Source organism: Cibotium barometz, chromosome 46 (assembly GCF_041138505.1).
Source record: "Cibotium barometz isolate CiBa-2024 chromosome 46, ASM4113850v1, whole genome shotgun sequence".
Classification (NCBI taxonomy): Eukaryota; Viridiplantae; Streptophyta; class Polypodiopsida; order Cyatheales; family Cibotiaceae; genus Cibotium; species Cibotium barometz.
The window spans coordinates 20,271,278-20,282,560 of NC_141091.1; positions in this window are offsets into that span (position 1 = coordinate 20,271,278).

The following is an 11,283-nucleotide window of genomic DNA, read 5'->3' on the forward strand; positions in this document are numbered from 1 at the left end:
AACACTGAGCCCTACCAACGCTTGTCATATTGGTTCCTTTCAAAAAGGGATCTGATAAGGCGCTAGAATGGCAACTTCGAAATTGTGCATTGCACGTGTCTCTGCACCTTTCCCAGTTCATGTAAAATGGACCTATGTTGCTGCTCGTACCTTCAAGTCCACATTGATCGAAGGCTGGGAATATTCTTTCTTGGTACAACTTTTTGACCTATTTTAGGATCCTTCAAGGAGGAGGCCCTCGTAGTTCACTTTGTCCACACCATCTGTAGAAAAATTGGACGAATGACTCAAATGACTAACCATGGAAAAATTTAGATAAAAATCACAACAACGCGATATGTAGATAACAATGAACACATTCAAACCCATACATTGCATTGTACTATTTTCATAATCAAAGAAACTCCAACACGCAAAATAGGCTCAAACGACAAACAAGGAAAACAATTTGGATTAAATTCACTCAACACGATAGAAGACTTCCAACACATTGAAACCCCCATATCAATTCACAATGAAGGAAATTCCAACACATAAAATCGGCTCAAACAACCAGTAAGGACAAGTTTTGAATAAAACTCACTACAACATATATGTAAACAACCAACAGATTGAAACCCATAAATCATGTTGTACTACATTCACAATCAAAGGAACTCCAAAACGTAAATTAGGCTCAAATGACAAACAAGAAAAACATTTTAAATAAAATTCACTACAACGCGATAAGAAGACATCCAACACATTGAATCCCCCATAATGCGTTATATTGAATTCACAATGAAGGAAACTTCAACATGAAAAATTAGCTCAAATACAATGTGATATGCAAACAACCAACATATTCAAACCAGTAAATCGCCTTGTATTGCATTCACAATCAAAGAAACGCAAAATAGGCTCAAAAAATAAACAAGGAAATAATGTTGGATTAAATTCACTACAACATGATTGGGAAGACTTCCAACACATTGAAACCCCTATATCGCATTGTATTTACTTCATTATGAAAGAAACTCTACACATATTAAACACCTATTTTACAAGTACTCGTACGAATCAATACAATGCAAGACGAGATCCCGTAAGTGTGCTATCCTCGTGTTGTATCAGGGAGAATGGTGTTGGAGTGTTGTGTTTTTTTGTTGGGAATCTCTCAGGAGTTCACATAGAAAAGGAAGAAGAAGACATGGCGCAAGTTAATAAACATTGGATTGAGAAATGAACACTTACTCTAAAGAGAATGTCGTCCATGAAGGGATTGAGATGGCATAGATGACAGAGAGAAAATCACGTCGACAAAAATCAATGAAAATAACCTGCTATTTATTGAGAGCTTGCTACTTAATTCGACGATTAAGGGTTTAACAGAAGGGGTCCCACCTTAAGTAGGTGTGACACTGCATGAAGATGTTAGAAGAAATGGTGTTAGGTGCACGTGGCATACAATGATGATGATCGAATGCATGAGTAACATGTTTCTATCACCCGTGTGAAAGAATGTGGGTGACCGCCAATGTAATCCTACCACGTGTAAAGACCGTGGGATAACACACGCACTCCCACATGCATTATTTATAGCGTGAGTTGCAAAAACTCTTGGCTTTTTTTCCGTGCAACTATTCTCTTGCTCTTGCTTGCTCCTCTACGACGGTGCGATCTCTGTTGGCGATTCTCCTAGGTGATATAATCTTCTTCCTGCCCGACACTGATCCGTGATAGTCTCCAACCCTAAGGCAATTTTAAGGTGAGTTCTCAAGTCTTATCAATCTTAAAATGGTCATCTTCATAATTGAAAAATGATTGTGAGCGTCATTCCTTTACCTATACAAATCATGTATAATTGAAAAATGATTTTGAGTGTCAGTACAACTCGATGTAGGGCTTCACTCGAGAACATCTACCACCCTAAATCGCGTTATACTAATTTGTGTTATACAAGGTCAGTATAGCAGGAATTCGGAACCCTGTGGGCGATCGTCGTCCCATACTCACGTTTTTAATAAAAATAGGCTAGATTTGCGAGCTTTAGAAGCTGCTTTTTAGTGTTTTCTACATATTTGTGCAATATAGACCTAGTATATTATAATTCAGTACAATGTGATAAAAGGCTTCATTCGCCAACATCCACCCTATGTCATGTTATACTGACTTACAATATACGTGGTCAATATAGCGCGAATATGGAACCCTATATCCGATCGGCTACGTTGCATATTTGTGCAATGTGAAACCATCGGTCGAACCCTACGTTGTAATGAAAATTTGTAGTATTGCAAGATTTAGAAGCCTGTTTGTTGCATATTAGTGCAATATAGATATTTTATAGTGCAAGTTAATATAATGCAATATAAGGCTTCCCCTCGCCAACGTCTAACCTAAATTGCATTGTACTGACTTGCAATATACAAGGTCTTTTTCGCTTGAATATGGAACCCTATTTCATATCTCTGTCTCATAGTCATGTTTGTTGAAATTTTAACAATGCAAACTTAGTATAGCTTGAATATGGAACGTTACTAGGGATCGTTGGATTGGCTCAATAGTTGTGTTGTAATGATAAGTTTTAGTATCGCTAGCTTCTAATGCATATTTGTGCAACGTAGGCCGTGTATATTTCAATTCAGCATAACGCGATAATAAGTTCCACTCGCCAACATCCAACCTAAATCACGTTGTACTGACTTGCAATATACAAGGTCTTTTTAGTGGATGATGTATTGGAGTGGGCCAAAGAATGAAGATAAGGTAATGGATGAAGTGCATAAGGAAATGAGCGGGATACTCCTATCCGTGACTTGATGAGTATTGATGTGGACCCTTGTGAATGGCTTAGATGTGAGTGCAGATCATGTGCATATGTGGTGCATTATTTGACTATTGTTAGGTGGCATGATGAATACACACTCATGGTGAGTTCGTTTAGAGACTCATCATTATGGTGGGCATGGGATGCCATGATTCAATCAAAGAGCTAATAAAAGCAACTGAAGGGTGGCAATTCAAGAGAGCTGCGCATGCACAAGCATAAGAGCTGGGCGCACCGCCGTGCACAATAGCCACCAAAAGAAGAAAAGAAAAAGGTGAGGCAAGCACAAACGGGCGCACAGCGCATAGAAGTAAGAAGGTGAAGCGAGGACTGAGCGCACGGCAGCGAGTCAAGAGAAGGAAGGGAGACTCTACAAAGAAGGGGTGGTGCTTAGGGGCCGCGTGGGGAAGAGGACGCCATTTGCCAAACTGTCCTTGTTGAAGGCAAGCGCTTGCTGGCCAGTGCACACCAGCGTTCAACGAAGGGAGGAGCCGCTTATAGGAAAGCTGGACGAGCATTCATCGTGCAGTTCACCGTTCTGAAGAATCGTGTTACCGACTCTTCCGTTCTTCCCAACCTTGCCTAAAGAGGATTGTTTATTGGAAGAAGCAGACAGAAAGAGAGAAGGGGGGTCCCTTTGCCTTAGAAGTTTGCACCTTCGATTCATGCTTGTCTGCTTGCACGTTGGTATGGCTCCCCACCCGCCCTTATCCATGGCAAACGACGTGCAACCGAACAGTAGCAAAGTCGGGTTCTACGTGTAGAAGTGGCAGTGTCAGGCCATGGGCTTGATGACATATGTGACAAACTTGGTACCTACGTGTGTAAGGCACATCAACAAGACCATCTCCACAGTAAGCCGGCTCTTGCGCAAAGCAAGAAAGGCAGTGACGACCGTGAAGTTAAGCAAGGTCCGGCTGCAGACCACCAAATCACAAACAAGGTGGGCTGTGAAGCAGCATCAGCAAGGTGAATCAAGCACAGCTAAGGCAAACGAAGAGGCATAGAAAGGTATAGAAGCCTATCAGCTGTGCAAAAGCAAGAGGCAGAGAGAAGGGAAACCAGCAAGAAAGGCAGAAAGCCAGATTGTTTCTCTCTCTCCCAATTGCATTGTCAATCGTTTGTGCCTAGTGATATGGTAAATGATTTATGTGGTCTCTTTCTCATGAAAGTTCATCATCATTAAGGTCCTTAAAAAATTGTTTACAAGTATGGAGATAGCAGAAGGTTTGACTGGAGTATGTTGTTTACAGTGGGATGATCAAGTATTTTGAAGCAGCATCAGCAAGATGAATCAAGCACAGCTAAGGCAAAAGCAAGAGGCATAGAAAGGTATAGAAGCCTATCAGAGAGAAAAGGGCAACCAACAAGAAAGGCAGAAAGACAGATTGTTACTCTCTCTCCCAGTTGCATTGTCAACCATTTGTGCCTAGTGATATGGTAAATGATTTATGTGGTCTCTTTCTCATGATCATTAAGGGTCTTAAAAAATTTGTTTACAAAGTATGGAGATAGCAGAAGGTTTGACTGGAGTATGTTGTGTACGGGATGATCAAGTATTTTGGGTGTGATATTTAATTTGAGTTGAGTATGTTATGTTGGGTACAATAAGTTGAGAGAAATCGATTAAGGATGAGGCTTTGATATTTGAGAATCAAAGTGAGGTTAAACCCAAGTGGACTTTCGAGTGTTGTCATTTTGATTGAAAGGGTTGAGGTGTCTAGCTTGTCAATTGAATGATAAGAGGATATCAACAAAGTTGTTGGGTGCTTTAGAGCTGGTGGTTTGGGAGCTCCCGACTAGGCCCACTTACCAATTTTCATGGCCGTCGAAGCTCAAATGTGCTGGGTGGTGCGCTGGACGACGACGCTGGACACACTTTCTGCATATGGCCTCAAAGAGTGGCGAAGGCCAAAAAGTAGGGGAATCCAGCACACCACCCAACCCGTTGGGAGGGCTCTGGATGCTGGCCTCTATAATAACACCAGACACCATGCAAATGAGAGAGATACAAATGCAAAGACTAGCCTCATTGCCATTCTTGCAAAGTTTCACCAGGCATCAGAGCTCAAATGGGTTGGGTGGTGTGCTGGATTCCCCTGCTTTTGGCCTTCACCACCCTTTGGGGCCATATGTAAAAAGCGTGCTTCATGCGCACCGCCCGACCCGTCTAAGCTTCAACAATGGCCACGAAACTTCACAAGCATGCCTAGAAAAACCCTCACCCTATGCTTGTAAAGTTTCATGGCCATTGGCAGTCAGACGAATTGGGCAGTGTGCTACATTCCCCTAGTTTTTGGCCCTCGCCCCATTACTTTGGAGCCATATGTAAAATGTGTGATTCCAATGCATCGCCCAACCTGTCCAAGCTCTGATGGCCATGAAACATGAAAAATTCCTTGCAACTTGGCTCTATAGCTTAACCAAGATTTGATACCATGAAAAGAGTCGGGGAGGAGAGAGCTGAAGCTCTTGCAAGCACACACACAACACGATGGAGAAGACATATAAGGTGGGAGGCTAAAATCCTACTACTTTTTTACCACAAAAGAATCTCTACAAAAAATAGCATAAGAGTACACATAAGTAAGAGTGTCCTAAGTCAACTAGTGTCCATAGTGTGGACACAATACATAGATGAGCTGGCAAGATAAGCATGCCATAACTTAGGTAGACTAGGTAGGTGCAGTCCACACCAGCTATAGAAGCACTGGTGTCATCCATCATGTTAGCTACCAAACATGCCAATGATATGAATGTGGTGCAAATGGTCATCTAGGCATACCATGAGTGCCAGCTCTAGTTGAGTTTGGCATCTGAACATTGGGTGAGAAGGCTAACGTGGCTAGAGAGAGTGATGAGGAGAGAGAGAGTGAGTGTGTAACCGTGACAAGATAGAGAGAGAGAGAGAGAGAGAGAGAGGCACAGCCCGGGCACCTATCCCCGTCGAAGACGGAGTTAGCCACTAGTCTTGTAAATTGAGCCATAAAAATGGCTTAGGACAATTTTATGGAATTCTCATATAACTATCTTATATGATTGTAAAACTTGAAAAAACTTCTTAGATGCTCTTTTTGGATATATAGAAAAGATCAAGTATTGTTTTGTTCTTTAAAATGTCCAAAATAAAGAAGTCACTTTCAAAAAAATAAAAATCACCAAAAACTTCATGTAATGCAACTTGGGGATGTTGAAAATGTTGAGAGCTTTTATATAAACATTGTAGTAGATCTATAAATGTATTACTTACATTTGGATGAATTTTTCATAGCCTTTTGGCATGCTTAAAAATTCTTTGAGGTGTTTTTTAGATGATTTACACGTACTTTGAGTGGTTTAGACAAATGATCCTAAAAGATGGCAATATAAGCAAATATAATCTCACATTTTTAGGCCCATTATTTTTTTAACTAATCTTTGACCTTGGGCACAAAAGACTCTAAAAGCCACAAAGTGCATTTTTTTTACAAATCTAGTGTTAATTTTTTGTATCTAAGGCAGAAGAGGACTTTTGCGTGTTGGTAAACCATAAACTTATTTCTAGTCTTGAAGTTTGGGTGGGTTAAAACATCATTCTATCTCCATGCAGAGGAGGAGATCCTTCTCTTAATATAAAATCGAAAAGTGGAGAGTCAATTTTCTCTTGGAAAAGGGACATCTAAGCATCCACGTAATAATAATGATGGCACTTAGGTTAACCACAATAATAATATAAAATTTGAAAGTGGAGAGTCGATTCTCTTGGAAAAGGGACATCTGAACCTCCACATAATAATAATGATGGCACTTAGGTTAACCACAATATAGACACACCAAAAGTGACACGTCTACACAATAACTTAGATTAATCACCTAGACACACTAAAATGACCTCCACATATCTATATTATCTTAAGGAAGAGATTCACAAAGGTGCCACATGGCACAAATTTGGAGGTTAGGAGGAGGTTCGAGGAGGTTGGGGTATTGAATTTTGGAGGCTAGAGACATACAGAGCACGGTTCAACCAACTAGTAACAATAACAATATCACTTAGACTAACCATAATATATAGACACACCAAAAGAGGCACGTTGATGATCTAGCCTTTTTTACCGAGCTCTTGCTATCATTGAAAAGGGAGAGATGTGTGTAAGGTCCAAAGGCAGTTGCTACTTTGTCTTTTCCCCGTAGAAAGTAACTACCATGGGGAGCGTGTCACTGTATAAAAGGGGCAATGACTGGCACCTTAGTACTCAAAGAAGCAATTCATATACTCTTTAGCATTAAAAAAAGAGAGTAGAGAAGAAAATAAGACACTCGGAGAGAGAGGGGGTATGGCCTATCCATCCTTTTTTACCAAGGCCGTGAAGTTCGTATCGGCCATCAAACACCAATGGAAAATTATGTTCCCATAAAAAATAAACTAGTATCTTGAATAATTGCAGCTTACCATCGTAAAACAAGCCTGCCCTTATCTATGTCTCTCCTTGTACTTCAATAACCAAACCCATGGTGGTTATGCATTAGGAACTCAATGGAGTCTTTTTGGGCCCTTTAATTTGCCATGAGGTTATGGAAACGTTTAACTTTTTGACAAATAGGAGCCCGCCATGTAAGCAAAAACCATGGGTTTGTAAGAGAGGTGTAAGAGTGGTCAAAGGGTGCACTTTTTCCCCCAAAAAGGGGGGGGCAATTTTACAATTTTCGGACCTCCATAACTTCTACATACAAGCTCCGATTTGAGCGGAGATTACAGATCCGTGATCTACGTATCAAGAGCTTTCCATAGATATGTTACATGATATGGTTTTATCCGCTAGATTTTAAATTCCATTTTTTCCCCAAAATTCAAATTCGAATAAAGTAGCCGTTTTGAAGCTTCAAATTAGAAAACGTTTTTTCTTAAGAGAAAAGGTTTGACTCCCTTAAACTGCCAAATAAAAGGGCCCAAGAAGACTCCATTGAGTTCCTAATGGTCTCTTTTGGCTCTCTTGCATTATTGATGAAGATTCTTGTTACTTACAAGTTACCACTACATGTGTCACATGTGTGTGTGTGTGTGTGTGTGTGTGTGTGTGTGTGTGTGTGTGTGTGCATGCTTGCTTACATGTGACACATAGAGAGAGAGAGAGAGAGAGAGAGTATTTAGATGCATGCTTCTACTAAACATTTACTATGATATGACCATAAAGTTTGACAAACGCTACTTAAAGAAGTGTATGTCAAACTTCATGGGCATATTTTACTTGGGGGTTCACTTAAAAATAAGTAAGGTAGCACATGAGTTTAATATAAGGGTTTTTTTCCTCTTGTGGGGTTAGAAAAATTTACATACATAAGGGGATTTTTATTTGAAATGGTGAAAATTTTGGTATCAAAGAGGTAGATATATTGTAAAAATGTGTTACAAAAGGGGTGTTTTAAAACTCATAAATCCATAGGTAGGGGGTTTTTTAAATACCCCTTGAACACATGTGCTACATTGTTCACATGGGAGCATAGGAGCAATAAACAGGGGGAAACAAATCCATCACAAGCTCGTTAAACAAGGGTTACTAGGACTTGAAGAGCAAGGAGTTTGCTTTTGTGGCTTTACTAAGGGCATGTCTCAAGAATAAAGATGGATACAATGGCATTAGAGTGTGGTGGTGCAAAAAAGCTCTTATGTAGTGGAAACTCTGAACATGTATACAAAATATGCTGCAATACAAAAAACTTATTAGGCATCTTGTGCTAGATGCACTACACAAATTACAAGGTACATTGCACCACATGGGTAGAATTAGAATTCTCTAAAGTGTTTTGAATGAATACAATGAAAGAGTCTCTAAAAAATGAAATAACATTCACTTGCCTATGGCAACATAGGAGCATGTGTCAAGGGCGAAAAATTTCAGGTTTGAGATTACTTTGATCGATACGTATATCAAATGTAAAGCTCTTGTGAAAGCAGCACACGTGCTTGGTGAGCTTCTTATTTGGCATGTTGTCTCTTGGTTATCACATGTATATGTGTGTGTGCAAGAATATGTATATGTATGTGTGTGTATACGCATACTTATCTATACATGTGTGTGTGTGTGTGTGTGTGTGTGTGTGTGTGTGTGTTTATGATCAACTAAGAGTCATCAGTGTTCTTAACAGGGTCAGTTGAGTGTCAGAACTAGTTAGCTAAGGGTGTGGAAGAATAGAGTCCTTCTTTTAGAGTTGAGAGAAATCCATTTTGGGTCTAGTTTGACAGCCAGAAGTTAGTCTAAGTCAGTCAAATAGTTTGTGGACTGAAGGATATCTAACAAAGTCAGTTGAAAGATAGTTGATGTTGGTTTAGGGGTTATAAGGCTGAATATTTCGAGATTCAAGGTTTTGGAAGGTTTTTAAACCTTAGAGAATACATAAGTGGTGGAAAGATATGAGTCAAATCATGAGCTCAACCAGATAGGACTCAAGCAGAGCTGAAGGTCAACTAAAGTGAGGTAAGAGACTGTAGTGTTTAATCTTTGTAGGATCTAAAGTGTTTGAAGGTCTGTGAGTGTCAAAGGACATAGAGGTAAGGAGATCTAAGTCAATCGAGTTAGAAGAATTAGTTTAGTCACAAATAAGAGTCAGTAGAGGAGAACTAACATATTCAGTAGGGTCCTAGAGCTAGAGATTTGAGGATTGAAGATTTTTGGTTTTGGAGAAAAATATGAGGGTCTAATGGAGGTCAACAACAGTTAACTAAATCAGATTACAGTCAAGTAGTGGTCAGCTAAGAGTCAGCTGGGGCTATTTTAGGTCAGCGGTTTGTCAAGGAAGGTCAGGTGAGGTGATAGGGTTGAAGAACAAGGTTGTTCAAGTCATATCTGACCTAAGAAGATATTTTAGAGGATCAACTGATTCAAGTTGAGGAGGGTAAGGTGTCAGACTGTATCAGCAGACAGTAGAGATTTAGAGGATAGTTGTAAATCTATTGTGTGCCCTAGGGGCTGGACAACTCATAACCATCTATAGTGTATCTTTAGTATGAGTAGATGTAGTCTAAATAGAGTGATTATCATGGCCAGAATGAACCCATGTTCATAACCATGTGTATTCATAGTTCAAAGCAACACTCTTTCATTTTTCTCAAATACTTACCATGTAGAACATTTAAAACAAAGCTTTAATCCAACAATATTCAGAGCTAAAACACATAATGATGCCCATGAATATAGTTCCATGGATTAGTTTAATTACTTGCAAAATCCCATCTTATTCAGATATGAAAAAATAGTGTTTTTCTTAAGTACTTGTGTACCTAAGCAAAAGGACCCTATGTAGAGGCAAGGGTGAGAGACATCGTGTAATTCTCAATAAGAAGGCAGATAGGCTAAGTGAGTTAAAGAACTCACCTCGATCGTAATATATGGGTCATGACTGAGGCAAAATGGAGGAGTCTTCCATCTTCATCATAGCAGCAGGTGCCGCAAAAACGTTACTACCCACCACCAACATCCGGAGTTGCAAAATTAAAGAGCCATAGTAAAGTAGGCTATTATGCAATTTGTGCTATTACACGTGTCATATGAGCACAAATGGAGTAAGTGTGTGTGTGTGTAAATATACATACATGACATATACACTTGATCTCGCTATGTCTGTGTACGTATGTACGAATGTATGTATGCATGTATAGTGATATACTTGAACATGCACACATCTATATATGAATACATATACACACACATATGTGTGTATGTATACATACACACATATACACATATATAAATAAATATATCTATATATTTAAGTATTTTTGTGTGTTTATGAGTGTAAGATGTCATGTCTATGCTCTATTGTTCCCCACCCCTAGTAATCTAAATATTCATCTTTATATGAGTGAGGTTGTTTGTTCTCTTCATGGTCACATTTCCTTTGTATAAACAAAGAGAAATGCTTGTTTTATGTGGAAAAAAGAGAGAAATAAGGGGAGTGGACCCAGAAGGGGAAGGGATAGAATTTCTCAACCTAGAAATGAAAAAAAATTTAAATACATTTTATTTAATGTCCCTCTTTACATGTTCAATCCATAAACTATTCTAGAAAGCTGTGTCATCACATCACATTTGATAACTATGTGTCCTAATAAAGCCATAGCATGTAGAAAGGTCATTCTTGAGAGCTTGAGAGAGCTTTTGAGCAACTCAAAAAGCTTTTCACAAATGTTTATAAATAAAAATGATTATTTTCTAAATTTTCTCAACATTTTAGTCATACTGTACAAATTAATATTTTCTACTTTTTGTCAACATTTTAGTCATATTGTACAAATGATTATTTCTAATTTTATTGTCATTTTAGTCATATTGTTCTTTTAGTACATCAATGTTGATTCATCCTCTATGTTCTCTTACTTTTTATCCTTCAATTTTTCAAATGTTGAGTCTATGATTTTAATACCATCACCTTAACATATGGCTCAATCCAAGCATTCCTAGGTTTGCTTCACTTCGGCATCATGTCATAAGGATCTT